The sequence below is a fragment of the Crinia signifera genome, chromosome 6 (genome assembly GCF_055691185.1).
Source record: "Crinia signifera chromosome 6, ASM5569118v1, whole genome shotgun sequence".
Classification (NCBI taxonomy): Eukaryota; Metazoa; Chordata; class Amphibia; order Anura; family Myobatrachidae; genus Crinia; species Crinia signifera.
This window is the reverse complement of record NC_139222.1, coordinates 58710658-58722931: the sequence shown is the minus strand read 5'-3', so window position 1 is coordinate 58722931 and position 12274 is coordinate 58710658. Positions and strand designations below refer to the sequence as shown.

Below are 12274 nucleotides of genomic sequence, written 5' to 3'. Positions count from 1 at the left end.
TTTTGCCCTCTTCTACTTCTATCACCAGGTAAGCTAATACAAAAGTTTCCTAACTGTATTGGCTTACTGAAAAAAATCATGTGTTGGTAATGTAAAAAGACCTACAGGACATGATATTAGCAGGGGGTCTTAAATTAAACTACAAAAGAGGCTCAACACTGTTTAGCTGCCAAAAGCAGTTGGAATTGAGCCTAAACATTGTGGTAAGTCTTTAGGTGATGGCTATTGTGTCTGTTTGACCTCTTCCAAATGTCTGTGCTGGCAATAAAAAGAAAAAGTTTCCAATTTAAATAGCTAGAGAATAAAAACAATTTGCCTGTAATGTGAAAAAACCTACAGCACCTGGTGTTCCCATGTGGTCTCCCACCCAAGTACTAACCAGGCCCAACACTGCTTAGCTTCCAAGATCAGACGAGATTGGGCCTATCCAATGTGGTATGGCTGAAGGTGAGATACAGGCACTTTTTTGCCCTCTTCTACTTCTATCACCAGGTAAGCTAATAAAAAAGTTTCCTAACTGTATTGGCTTACTTAAAAAAAATCATGTGTTGGTAATGTAAAAAGACCTACAGGACATGATATTAGCAGGGGGTCTTAAATTAAACTACTAAACAGGCTCAACACTGTTTAGCTGCCAAAAGCAGTTGGAATTGGGCCTAAACAGTGTGGTAAGTCTTTATGTGATGGCTATTGTGTCTGTTTGACCTCTTCCAAATGTCTGTACTGGCAACAAAAAGAAAAAGTTTCCAATTTAAATAGCTAGAGAATAAAAACAATTTGCCTGTAATGTGAAAAAACCTACAGCACCTGGTGTTCCCATGTGGTCTCCCACCCAAGTACTAACCAGGCCCAACACTGCTTAGCTTCCAAGATCAGACGAGATTGGGCCTATCCAATGTGGAATGGCTGTAGGTGAGTTAAAGCCACTTTTTTGCCCTCTTCTACTTCTATTACCAGGTAAGCTAATACAAAAGTTTCCTAACTGTATTGGCTTACTGAAAAAAATCATGTGTTGGTAATGTAAAAAGACCTACAGGACATGATATTAGCAGGGGGTCTTAAATTAAACTACAAAAGAGGCTCAACACTGTTTAGCTGCCAAAAGCAGTTGGAATTGAGCCTAAACATTGTGGTAAGTCTTTAGGTGATGGCTATTGTGTCTGTTTGACCTCTTCCAAATGTCTGTGCTGGCAATAAAATGAAAAAGTTTCCAATATAAATAGCTAGAGAATAAAAACAATTTGCCAGTAATGTGAAAAAACCTACAGCACCTGGTGTTCCCATGTGGTCTCCCACCCAAGTACTAACCAGGCCCAACACTGCTTAGCTTATAAGTTCAGATGAGATTGGGCCTATCCAATGTGGTATGGCTGTAGGTGAGATACAGGCACTTATTTGCCCTCTTCTACTTCTATCACCAGGTAAGCTAATAAAAAAGTTTCCTAACTGTATTGGCTTACTGAAAAAAATCATGTGTTGGTAATGTAAAAAGACCTACAGGACATGATATTAGCAGGGGGTCTTAAATTAAACTACAAAAGAGGCTCAACACTGTTTAGCTGCCAAAAGCAGTTGGAATTGAGCCTAAACAGTGTGGTAAGTCTTTAGGTGATGGCTATTGTGTCTGTTTGACCTCTTCCAAATGTCTGTGCTGGCAATAAAAAGAAAAAGTTTCCAATTTAAATAGCTAGAGAATAAAAACAATTTGCCTGTAATGTGAAAAAACCTACAGCACCTGGTGTTCCCATGTGGTCTCCCACCCAAGTACTAACCAGGCCCAACACTGCTTAGCTTCCAAGATCAGACGAGATTGGGCCTATCCAATGTGGTATGGCTGTAGGTGAGATACAGGCACTTTTTTGCCCTCTTCTACTTCTATCACCAGGTAAGCTAATACAAAAGTTTCCTAACTGTATTGGCTTACTGAAAAAAATCATGTGTTGGTAATGTAAAAAGACCTACAGGACATGATATTAGCAGGGGGTCTTAAATTAAACTACAAAAGAGGCTCAACACTGTTTAGCTGCCAAAAGCAGTTGGAATTGAGCCTAAACATTGTGGTAAGTCTTTAGGTGATGGCTATTGTGTCTGTTTGACCTCTTCCAAATGTCTGTGCTGGCAATAAAAAGAAAAAGTTTCCAATTTAAATAGCTAGAGAATAAAAACAATTTGCCTGTAATGTGAAAAAACCTACAGCACCTGGTGTTCCCATGTGGTCTCCCACCCAAGTACTAACCAGGCCCAACACTGCTTAGCTTCCAAGATCAGACGAGATTGGGCCTATCCAATGTGGTATGGCTGGAGGTGAGATACAGGCACTTTTTTGCCCTCTTCTACTTCTATCACCAGGTAAGCTAATAAAAAAGTTTCCTAACTGTATTGGCTTACTTAAAAAAAATCATGTGTTGGTAATGTAAAAAGACCTACAGGACATGATATTAGCAGGGGGTCTTAAATTAAACTACTAAACAGGCTCAACACTGTTTAGCTGCCAAAAGCAGTTGGAATTGGGCCTAAACAGTGTGGTAAGTCATTATGTGATGGCTATTGTGTCTGTTTGACCTCTTCCAAATGTCTGTGCTGGCAATAAAAAGAAAAAGTTTCCAATATAAATAGCTAGAGAATAAAAACAATTTGCCTGTAATGTGAAAAAACCTACAGCACCTGGTGTTCCCATGTGGTCTCCCACCCAAGTACTAACCAGGCCCAACACTGCTTAGCTTCCAAGATCAGACGAGATTGGGCCTATCCAATGTGGTATGGCTGTAGGTGAGATACAGGCACTTATTTGCCCTCTTCTACTTCTATCACCAGGTAAGCTAATAAAAAAGTTTCCGACTGTATTGGCTTACTGAAAAAAATCATGTGTTGGTAATGTAAAAAGACCTACAGGACATGATATTAGCAGGGGGTCTTAAATTAAACTACAAAAGAGGCTCAACACTGTTTAGCTGCCAAAAGCAGTTGGAATTGAGCCTAAACAGTGTGGTAAGTCTTTAGGTGATGGCTATTGTGTCTGTTTGACCTCTTCCAAATGTCTGTGCTGGCAATAAAAAGAAAAAGTTTCCAATTTAAATAGCTAGAGAATAAAAACAATTTGCCTGTAATGTGAAAAAACCTACAGCACCTGGTGTTCCCATGTGGTCTCCCACCCAAGTACTAACCAGGCCCAACACTGCTTAGCTTCCAAGATCAGACGAGATTGGGCCTATCCAATGTGGTATGGCTGTAGGTGAGATACAGGCACTTTTTTGCCCTCTTCTACTTCTATCACCAGGTAAGCTAATACAAAAGTTTCCTAACTGTATTGGCTTATTGAAAAAAATCATGTGTTGGTAATGTAAAAAGACCTACAGGACATGATATTAGCAGGGGGTCTTAAATTAAACTACAAAAGAGGCTCAACACTGTTTAGCTGCCAAAAGCAGTTGGAATTGAGCCTAAACAGTGTGGTAAGTCTTTAGGTGATGGCTATTGTGTCTGTTTGACCTCTTCCAAATGTCTGTGCTGGCAATAAAAAGAAAAAGTTTCCAATTTAAATAGCTAGAGAATAAAAATAATTTGCCAGTAATGTGAAAAAACCTACAGCACCTGGTGTTCCCAGGTGGTCTCCCACCCAAGTACTAACCAGGCCCAACACTGCTTAGCTTCCAAGATCAGACGAGATTGGGCCTATCCAATGTGGTATGGCTGTAGGTGAGATACAGGCACTTTTTTGCCCTCTTCTACTTCTATCACAAGGTAAGCTAATAAAAAAGTTTCCTAACTGTATTGGCTTACTTAAAAAAAATCATGTGTTGGTAATGTAAAAAGACCTACAGGACATGATATTAGCAGGGGGTCTTAAATTAAACTACTAAACAGGCTCAATACTGTTTAGCTGCCAAAAGCAGTTGGAATTGGGCCTAAACAGTGTGGTAAGTCTTTATGTGATGGCTATTGTGTCTGTTTGACCTCTTCCAAATGTCTGTACTGGCAACAAAAAGAAAAAGTTTCCAATTTAAATAGCTAGAGAATAAAAACAATTTGCCTGTAATGTGAAAAAACCTACAGCACCTGGTGTTCCCATGTGGTCTCCCACCCAAGTACTAACCAGGCCCAACACTGCTTAGCTTCAAAGATCAGACGAGATTGGGCCTATCCAATGTGGAATGGCTGTAGGTGAGTTAAAGCCACTTTTTTGCCCTCTTCTACTTCTATTACCAGGTAAGCTAATACAAAAGTTTCCTAACTGTATTGGCTTACTGAAAAAAAATCATGTGTTGGTAATGTAAAAAGACCTACAGGACATGATATTAGCAGGGGGTCTTAAATTAAACTACAAAAGAGGCTCAACACTGTTTAGCTGCCAAAAGCAGTTGGAATTGAGCCTAAACAGTGTGGTAAGTCTTTAGGTGATGGCTATTGTGTCTGTTTGACCTCTTCCAAATGTCTGTGCTGGCAATAAAAAGAAAAAGTTTCCAATTTAAATAGCTAGAGAATAAAAACAATTTGCCTGTAATGTGAAAAAACCTACAGCACCTGGTGTTCCCATGTGGTCTCCCACCCAAGTACTAACCAGGCCCAACACTGCTTAGCTTCCAAGATCAGACGATATTGGGCCTATCCAATGTGGTATGGCTGTAGGTGAGATACAGGCACTTTTTTGCCCTCTTCTACTTCTATCACCAGGTAAGCTAATACAAAAGTTTCCTAACTGTATTGGCTTACTGAAAAAAATCATGTGTTGGTAATGTAAAAAGACCTACAGGACATAATATTAGCAGGGGTCTTAAATTGAACTACTAAAGAGGCTCAACACTGTTTAGCTGCCAAAAGCAGTTGGAATTGGGCCTAAACAGTGTGGTAAGTCTTTAGGTGATGGCTATTGTGTCTGTTTGACCTCTTCCAAATGTCTGTACTGGCAATAAAAAGAAAAAGTTTCCAATTTAAATAGCTAGAGAATAAAAACAATTTGCCTGTAATGTGAAAAAACCTAAAGCACCTGGTGTTCCCATGTGGTCTCCCACCCAAGTACTAACCAGGCCCAACACTGCTTAGCTTCCAAGATCAGACAAGATTGGGCCTATCCAATGTGGTATGGCTGTAGGTGAGATACAGGCACTTTTTTGCCCTCTTCTACTTCTATCACCAGGTAAGCTAATAAAAAAGTTTCGTAACTGTATTGGCTTACTGAAAAAAATCATGTGTTGGTAATGTAAAAAGACCTACAGGACATGATATTAGCAGGGGTCTTAAATTAAACTACTAAAGAGGCTCAACACTGTTTAGCTGCCAAAAGCAGTTGGAATTGGGCCTAAACAGTGTGGTAAGTCTTTAGGTGATGGCTATTGTGTCTGTTTGACCTCTTCCAAATGTCTGTACTGGCAATAAAAAGAAAAAGTTTCCAATTTAAATAGCTAGAGAATAAAAACAATTTGCCTGTAATGTGAAAAAACCTACAGTACCTGGTGTTCCCATGTGGTCTCCCACCCAAGTACTAACCAGGCCCAACACTGCTTAGCTTCCAAGATCAGACAAGATTGGGCCTATCCAATGTGGTATGGCTGTAGGTGAGATACAGGCACTTTTTTGCCCTCTTCTACTTCTATCACCAGGTAAGCTAATAAAAAAGTTTCCTAACTGTATTGGCTTAATGAAAAATATCATGTGTTGGTAATGTAAAAAGACCTACAGGACATGATATTAGCAGGGGGTCTTAAATTAAACTACTAAAGAGGCTCAACACTGTTTAGCTGCCAAAAGCAGTTGGAATTGGGCCTAAACAGTGTGGTAAGTCTTTAGGTGATGGCTATTGTGTCTGTTTGACCTCTTCCACATGTCTGTACTGGCAATAAAAAGAAAAAGTTTCCAATTTAAATAGCTAGAGAATAAAAACAATTTGCCAGTAATGTGAAAAAACCTACAGCACCTGGTGTTCCCATGTGGTCTCCCACCCAAGTACTAACCAGGCCCAACACTGCTTAGCTTCCAAGATCAGACGAGATTGGGCCTATCCAATGTGGTATAGCTGTAGGTGAGATACAGGCACTTTTTTGCCCTCTTCTACTTCTATCACCAGGTAAGCTAATAAAAAAGTTTCCTAACTGTATTGGCTTACTGAAAAAAATCATGTGTTGGTAATGTAAAAAGACCTACAGGACATGATATTAGCAGGGAGTCTTAAATTAAACTACTAAAGAGGCCCAACACTGTTTAGCTGCCAAAAGCAGTTGGAATTGGGCCTAAACAGTGTGGTAAGTCTTTAGGTGATGGCTATTGTGTCTGTTTGACCTCTTCCAAATGTCTGTACTGGCAATAAAAAGAAAAAGTTTCCAATTTAAATAGCTAGAGAATAAAATCAATTTGCCTGTAATGTGAAAAAACCTACAGCACCTGGTGTTCCCATGTGGTCTCCCTCCCAAGTACTAACCAGGCCCAACACTGCTTAGCTTCCAAGATCAGACAAGATTGGGCCTATCCAATGTGGTATGGCTGTAGGTGAGATACAGGCACTTTTTTGCCCTCTTCTACTTCTATCACCAGGTAAGCTAATAAAAAAGTTTCCTAACTGTATTGGCTTAATGAAAAATATCATGTGTTGGTAATGTAAAAAGACCTACAGGACATGATATTAGCAGGGGGTCTTAAATTAAACTACTAAAGAGGCTCAACACTGTTTAGCTGCCAAAAGCAGTTGGAATTGGGCCTAAACAGTGTGGTAAGTCTTTAGGTGATGGCTATTGTGTCTGTTTGACCTCTTCCACATGTCTGTACTGGCAATAAAAAGAAAAAGTTTCCAATTTAAATAGCTAGAGAATAAAAACAATTTGCCAGTAATGTGAAAAAACCTACAGCACCTGGTGTTCCCATGTGGTCTCCCACCCAAGTACTAACCAGGCCCAACACTGCTTAGCTTCCAAGATCAGACGAGATTGGGCCTATCCAATGTGGTATAGCTGTAGGTGAGATACAGGCACTTTTTTGCCCTCTTCTACTTCTATCACCAGGTAAGCTAATAAAAAAGTTTCCTAACTGTATTGGCTTACTGAAAAAAATCATGTGTTGGTAATGTAAAAAGACCTACAGGACATGATATTAGCAGGGAGTCTTAAATTAAACTACTAAAGAGGCCCAACACTGTTTAGCTGCCAAAAGCAGTTGGAATTGGGCCTAAACAGTGTGGTAAGTCTTTAGGTGATGGCTATTGTGTCTGTTTGACCTCTTCCAAATGTCTGTACTGGCAATAAAAAGAAAAAGTTTCCAATTTAAATAGCTAGAGAATAAAATCAATTTGCCTGTAATGTGAAAATACCTACAGCACCTGGTGTTCCCATGTGGTCTCCCACCCAAGTACTAACCAGGCCCAACACTGCTTAGCTTCCAAGATCAGACGAGATTGGGCCTATCCAATGTGGTATGGCTGTAGGTGAGTTAAAGGCACTTTTTTGCCCTCTTCTACTTCTATCACCAGGTAAGCTAATACAAAAGTTTCCTAACTGTATTGGCTTACTGAAAAAAATCATGTGTTGGTAATGTAAAAAGACCTACAGGACATGATATTAGCAGGGGGTCTTAAATTAAACTACTAAAGAGGCTCAACACTGTTTAGCTGCCAAAAGCAGTTGGAATTGGGCCTAAACAGTGTGGTAAGTCTTTAGGTGATGGCTATTGTGTCTGTTTGACCTCTTCCAAATGTCTGTGCTGGCAATAAAAAGAAAAAGTTTCCTATTTAAATAGCTAGAGAATAAAAACAATTTGCCAGTAATGTGAAAAAACCTACAGCACCTGGTGTTCCCATGTGGTCTCCCACCCAAGTACTAACCAGGCCCAACACTGCTTAGCTTCCAAGATCAGACGAGATTGGGGCTATCCAATGTGGTACGGCTGTAGGTGAGTAAAAGCCACTTTTTTGCCCTCTTCTACTTCTATCACCAGGTAAGCTAATACAAAAGTTTCCTAACTGTATTGGCTTACTGAAAAAAATCATGTGTTGGTAATGTAAAAAGACCTACAGGACATGATATTAGCAGGGGGTCTTAAATTAAACTACAAAAGAGGCTCAACACTGTTTAGCTGCCAAAAGCAGTTGGAATTGAGCCTAAACAGTGTGGTAAGTCTTTAGGTGATGGCTATTGTGTCTGTTTGACCTCTTCCAAATGTCTGTGCTGGCAATAAAAAGAAAAAGTTTCCAATATAAATAGCTAGAGAATAAAAACAATTTGCCTGTAATGTGAAAAAACCTACAGCACCTGGTGTTCCCATGTGGTCTCCCACCCAAGTACTAACCAGGCCTAACACTGCTTAGCTTCCAAGAACAGACGAGATTGGGCCTATCCAATGTGGTATGGCTGTAGGTGAAATACAGGCACTTTTTTGCCCTCTTCTACTTCTATCACAAGGTAAGCTAATAAAAAAGTTTCCTAACTGTATTGGCTTACTGAAAAAAATCATGTGTTGGTAATGTAAAAAGACCTACAGGACATGATATTAGCAGGGGGTCTTAAATTAAACTACTAAAGAGGCTCAACACTGTTTAGCTGCCAAAAGCAGTTGGAATTGAGCCTAAACAGTGTGGTAATTCTTTAGGTGATGGCTAGTGTGTCTGTTTGACCTCTTCCAAATGTCTGTGCTGGCAATAAAAAGAAAAAGTTTCCAATATAAATAGCTAGAGAATAAAAACAATTTGCCAGTAATGTGAAAAAACCTACAGCTCCTGGTGTTCCCAGGTGGTCTCCCACCCAAGTACTAACCAGGCCCAACACTGCTTAGCTTCCAAGATCAGACGATATTGGGCCTATCCAACGTGGTATGGCTGTAGGTGAAATACAGGCACTTTTTTGCCCTCTTCTACTTCTATCACCAGGTAAGCTAATACAAAAGTTTCCTAACTGTATTGGCTTACTGAAAAAAATCATGTGTTGGTAAAGTAAAAAGACCTACAGGACATGATATTAGCAGGGGGTCTTAAATTAAACTACAAAAGAGGCTCAACACTGTTTAGCTTCCAAAAGCAGTTGGAATTGAGCCTAAACAGTGTGGTAAGTCTTTAGGTGATGGCTATTGTGTCTGTTTGACCTCTTCCAAATGTCTGTGCTGGCAATAAAAAGAAAAAGTTTCCAATTTAAATAGCTAGAGAATAAAAATAATTTGCCAGTAATGTGAAAAAACCTACAGCACCTGGTGTTCCCAGGTGGTCTCCCACCCAAGTACTAACCAGGCCCAACACTGCTTAGCTTCCAAGATCAGACGAGATTGGGCCTATCCAATGTGGTATGGCTGTAGGTGAGATACAGGCACTTTTTTGCCCTCTTCTACTTCTATCACCAGGTAAGCTAATAAAAAAGTTTCCTAACTGTATTGGCTTACTTAAAAAAAATCATGTGTTGGTAATGTAAAAAGACCTACAGGACATGATATTAGCAGGGGGTCTTAAATTAAACTACTAAACAGGCTCAACACTGTTTAGCTGCCAAAAGCAGTTGGAATTGGGCCTAAACAGTGTGGTAAGTCTTTATGTGATGGCTATTGTGTCTGTTTGACCTCTTCCAAATGTCTGTACTGGCAATAAAAAGAAAAAGTTTCCAATTTAAATAGCTAGAGAATAAAAACAATTTGCCTGTAATGTGAAAAAACCTACAGCACCTGGTGTTCCCATGTGGTCTCCCACCCAAGTACTAACCAGGCCCAACACTGCTTAGCTTCCAAGATCAGACGAGATTGGGCCTATCCAATGTGGAATGGCTGTATGTGAGTTAAAGCCACTTTTTTGCCCTCTTCTACTTCTATTACCAGGTAAGCTAATACAAAAGTTTCCTAACTGTATTGGCTTACTGAAAAAAACCATGTGTTGGTAATGTAAAAAGACCTACAGGACATGATATTAGCAGGGGGTCTTAAATTAAACTACAAAAGAGGCTCAACACTGTTTAGCTGCCAAAAGCAGTTGGAATTGAGCCTAAACATTGTGGTAAGTCTTTAGGTGATGGCTATTGTGTCTGTTTGACCTCTTCCAAATGTCTGTGCTGGCAATAAAATGAAAAAGTTTCCAATATAAATAGCTAGAGAATAAAAACAATTTGCCAGTAATGTGAAAAAACCTACAGCACCTGGTGTTCCCATGTGGTCTCCCACCCAAGTACTAACCAGGCCCAACACTGCTTAGCTTATAAGTTCAGATGAGATTGGCCCTATCCAATGTGGTATGGCTGTAGGTGAGATACAGGCACTTATTTGCCCTCTTCTACTTCTATCACCAGGTAAGCTAATAAAAAAGTTTCCTAACTGTATTGGCTTACTGAAAAAAATCATGTGTTGGTAATGTAAAAAGACCTACAGGACATGATATTAGCAGGGGGTCTTAAATTAAACTACAAAAGAGGCTCAACACTGTTTAGCTGCCAAAAGCAGTTGGAATTGAGCCTAAACAGTGTGGTAAGTCTTTAGGTGATGGCTATTGTGTCTGTTTGACCTCTTCCAAATGTCTGTGCTGGCAATAAAAAGAAAAAGTTTCCAATTTAAATAGCTAGAGAATAAAAACAATTTGCCTGTAATGTGAAAAAACCTACAGCACCTGGTGTTCCCATGTGGTCTCCCACCCAAGTACTAACCAGGCCCAACACTGCTTAGCTTCCAAGATCAGACGAGATTGGGCCTATCCAATGTGGTATGGCTGTAGGTGAGATACACGCACTTTTTTGCCCTCTTCTACTTCTATCACCAGGTAAGCTAATACAAAAGTTTCCTAACTGTATTGGCTTACTGAAAAAAATCATGTGTTGGTAATGTAAAAAGACCTACAGGACATGATATTAGCAGGGGGTCTTAAATTAAACTACAAAAGAGGCTCAACACTGTTTAGCTGCCAAAAGCAGTTGGAATTGAGCCTAAACAGTGTGGTAAGTCTTTAGGTGATGGCTAGTGTGTCTGTTTGACCTCTTCCAAATGTCTGTGCTGGCAATAAAAAGAAAAAGTTTCCAATATAAATAGCTAGAGAATAAAAACAATTTGCCAGTAATGTGAAAAAACCTACAGCACCTGGTGTTCCCAGGTGGTCTCCCACCCAAGTACTAACCAGGCCCAACACTGCTTAGCTTCCAAGATCAGACGAGATTGGGCCTATCCAATGTGGTATGGCTGTAGGTAAAATACAGGCACTTTTTTGCCCTCTTCTACTTCTATCACCAGGTAAGCTAATACAAAAGTTTCCTAACTGTATTGGCTTACTGAAAAAAATCATGTGTTGGTAAAGTAAAAAGACCTACAGGACATGATATTAGCAGGGGGTCTTAAATTAAACTACAAAAGAGGCTCAACACTGTTTAGCTGCCAAAAGCAGTTGGAATTGAGCCTAAACAGTGTGGTAAGTCTTTAGGTGATGGCTATTGTGTCTGTTTGACCTCTTCCAAATGTCTGTGCTGGCAATAAAAAGAAAAAGTTTCCAATTTAAATAGCTAGAGAATAAAAATAATTTGCCAGTAATGTGAAAAAAACCTACAGCACCTGGTGTTCCCAGGTGGTCTCCCACCCAAGTACTAACCAGGCCCAACACTGCTTAGCTTCCAAGATCAGACGAGATTGGGCCTATCCAATGTGGTATGGCTGTAGGTGAGATACAGGCACTTTTTTGCCCTCTTCTACTTCTATCACCAGGTAAGCTAATAAAAAAGTTTCCTAACTGTATTGGCTTACTGAAAAAAATCATGTGTTGGTAATGTAAAAAGACCTACAGGACATGATATTAGCAGGGGGTCTTAAATTAAACTACAAAAGAGGCTCAACACTGTTTAGCTGCCAAAAGCAGTTGGAATTGAGCCTAAACATTGTGGTAAGTCTTTAGGTGATGGCTATTGTGTCTGTTTGACCTCTTCCAAATGTCTGTGCTGGCAATAAAATGAAAAAGTTTCCAATATAAATAGCTAGAGAATAAAAACAATTTGCCAGTAATGTGAAAAAACCTACAGCACCTGGTGTTCCCATGTGGTCTCCCACCCAAGTACTAACCAGGCCCAACACTGCTTAGCTTATAAGTTCAGATGAGATTGGGCCTATCCAATGTGGTATGGCTGTAGGTGAGATACAGGCACTTATTTGCCCTCTTCTACTTCTATCACCAGGTAAGCTAATAAAAAAGTTTCCTAACTGTATTGGCTTACTGAAAAAAATCATGTGTTGGTAATGTAAAAAGACCTACAGGACATGATATTAGCAGGGGGTCTTAAATTAAACTACAAAAGAGGCTCAACACTGTTTAGCTGCCAAAAGCAGTTGGAATTGAGCCTAAACATTGTGGTAA

The 12274-nt window shown here is 39.8% G+C and overlaps 23 non-coding genes and 3 pseudogenes across 23 annotated transcripts; all 26 read right to left on the bottom strand.

The window, feature by feature from the left end:
* Window positions 1–330: 330 nt before the first annotated feature.
* On the bottom strand, window positions 331–449 carry LOC146015263 (5S ribosomal RNA). Its single transcript, XR_014448190.1, has one exon. It is a non-coding gene; the product is annotated as a 5S ribosomal RNA (ribosomal RNA).
* A 346-nt stretch (window positions 450–795) lies between these two features.
* LOC146014941 (5S ribosomal RNA) lies at window positions 796–914 on the bottom strand. The gene has a single exon (XR_014447880.1). It is a non-coding gene; the product is annotated as a 5S ribosomal RNA (ribosomal RNA).
* Window positions 915–1259: 345 nt separating this feature from the next.
* LOC146017125 (5S ribosomal RNA) lies at window positions 1260–1378 on the bottom strand. Its single transcript, XR_014449999.1, has one exon. It is a non-coding gene; the product is annotated as a 5S ribosomal RNA (ribosomal RNA).
* A 345-nt stretch (window positions 1379–1723) lies between these two features.
* Window positions 1724–1842, bottom strand: LOC146012895 (5S ribosomal RNA). The gene has a single exon (XR_014445889.1). It is a non-coding gene; the product is annotated as a 5S ribosomal RNA (ribosomal RNA).
* A 345-nt stretch (window positions 1843–2187) lies between these two features.
* LOC146016578 (5S ribosomal RNA) lies at window positions 2188–2306 on the bottom strand. The gene has a single exon (XR_014449465.1). It is a non-coding gene; the product is annotated as a 5S ribosomal RNA (ribosomal RNA).
* Window positions 2307–2652: 346 nt separating this feature from the next.
* Window positions 2653–2771, bottom strand: LOC146012894 (5S ribosomal RNA). Its single transcript, XR_014445888.1, has one exon. It is a non-coding gene; the product is annotated as a 5S ribosomal RNA (ribosomal RNA).
* A 344-nt stretch (window positions 2772–3115) lies between these two features.
* Window positions 3116–3234, bottom strand: LOC146012893 (5S ribosomal RNA). Its single transcript, XR_014445887.1, has one exon. It is a non-coding gene; the product is annotated as a 5S ribosomal RNA (ribosomal RNA).
* A 345-nt stretch (window positions 3235–3579) lies between these two features.
* On the bottom strand, window positions 3580–3698 carry LOC146014202 (5S ribosomal RNA). Its single transcript, XR_014447154.1, has one exon. It is a non-coding gene; the product is annotated as a 5S ribosomal RNA (ribosomal RNA).
* A 346-nt stretch (window positions 3699–4044) lies between these two features.
* Window positions 4045–4163, bottom strand: LOC146017382 (5S ribosomal RNA). The gene has a single exon (XR_014450257.1). It is a non-coding gene; the product is annotated as a 5S ribosomal RNA (ribosomal RNA).
* A 346-nt stretch (window positions 4164–4509) lies between these two features.
* On the bottom strand, window positions 4510–4628 carry LOC146017037 (5S ribosomal RNA). The gene has a single exon (XR_014449913.1). It is a non-coding gene; the product is annotated as a 5S ribosomal RNA (ribosomal RNA).
* Window positions 4629–4972: 344 nt separating this feature from the next.
* Window positions 4973–5091, bottom strand: LOC146010648 (5S ribosomal RNA; annotated as a pseudogene).
* Window positions 5092–5435: 344 nt separating this feature from the next.
* On the bottom strand, window positions 5436–5554 carry LOC146017166 (5S ribosomal RNA). Its single transcript, XR_014450039.1, has one exon. It is a non-coding gene; the product is annotated as a 5S ribosomal RNA (ribosomal RNA).
* A 345-nt stretch (window positions 5555–5899) lies between these two features.
* LOC146014445 (5S ribosomal RNA) lies at window positions 5900–6018 on the bottom strand. The gene has a single exon (XR_014447399.1). It is a non-coding gene; the product is annotated as a 5S ribosomal RNA (ribosomal RNA).
* Window positions 6019–6363: 345 nt separating this feature from the next.
* On the bottom strand, window positions 6364–6482 carry LOC146017321 (5S ribosomal RNA). Its single transcript, XR_014450198.1, has one exon. It is a non-coding gene; the product is annotated as a 5S ribosomal RNA (ribosomal RNA).
* Window positions 6483–6827: 345 nt separating this feature from the next.
* Window positions 6828–6946, bottom strand: LOC146014443 (5S ribosomal RNA). Its single transcript, XR_014447397.1, has one exon. It is a non-coding gene; the product is annotated as a 5S ribosomal RNA (ribosomal RNA).
* A 345-nt stretch (window positions 6947–7291) lies between these two features.
* On the bottom strand, window positions 7292–7410 carry LOC146014029 (5S ribosomal RNA). Its single transcript, XR_014446989.1, has one exon. It is a non-coding gene; the product is annotated as a 5S ribosomal RNA (ribosomal RNA).
* A 345-nt stretch (window positions 7411–7755) lies between these two features.
* On the bottom strand, window positions 7756–7874 carry LOC146015979 (5S ribosomal RNA). Its single transcript, XR_014448885.1, has one exon. It is a non-coding gene; the product is annotated as a 5S ribosomal RNA (ribosomal RNA).
* A 345-nt stretch (window positions 7875–8219) lies between these two features.
* LOC146010263 (5S ribosomal RNA) lies at window positions 8220–8338 on the bottom strand. Its single transcript, XR_014444778.1, has one exon. It is a non-coding gene; the product is annotated as a 5S ribosomal RNA (ribosomal RNA).
* Window positions 8339–8683: 345 nt separating this feature from the next.
* LOC146010876 (5S ribosomal RNA) lies at window positions 8684–8802 on the bottom strand (annotated as a pseudogene).
* Window positions 8803–9147: 345 nt separating this feature from the next.
* On the bottom strand, window positions 9148–9266 carry LOC146014191 (5S ribosomal RNA). Its single transcript, XR_014447143.1, has one exon. It is a non-coding gene; the product is annotated as a 5S ribosomal RNA (ribosomal RNA).
* A 346-nt stretch (window positions 9267–9612) lies between these two features.
* LOC146016832 (5S ribosomal RNA) lies at window positions 9613–9731 on the bottom strand. Its single transcript, XR_014449714.1, has one exon. It is a non-coding gene; the product is annotated as a 5S ribosomal RNA (ribosomal RNA).
* Window positions 9732–10076: 345 nt separating this feature from the next.
* On the bottom strand, window positions 10077–10195 carry LOC146010986 (5S ribosomal RNA; annotated as a pseudogene).
* Window positions 10196–10540: 345 nt separating this feature from the next.
* LOC146012892 (5S ribosomal RNA) lies at window positions 10541–10659 on the bottom strand. The gene has a single exon (XR_014445886.1). It is a non-coding gene; the product is annotated as a 5S ribosomal RNA (ribosomal RNA).
* A 345-nt stretch (window positions 10660–11004) lies between these two features.
* Window positions 11005–11123, bottom strand: LOC146014179 (5S ribosomal RNA). Its single transcript, XR_014447132.1, has one exon. It is a non-coding gene; the product is annotated as a 5S ribosomal RNA (ribosomal RNA).
* Window positions 11124–11469: 346 nt separating this feature from the next.
* Window positions 11470–11588, bottom strand: LOC146014168 (5S ribosomal RNA). The gene has a single exon (XR_014447121.1). It is a non-coding gene; the product is annotated as a 5S ribosomal RNA (ribosomal RNA).
* Window positions 11589–11933: 345 nt separating this feature from the next.
* LOC146017123 (5S ribosomal RNA) lies at window positions 11934–12052 on the bottom strand. Its single transcript, XR_014449997.1, has one exon. It is a non-coding gene; the product is annotated as a 5S ribosomal RNA (ribosomal RNA).
* Between the last annotated feature and the right edge of the window lie 222 nt (window positions 12053–12274).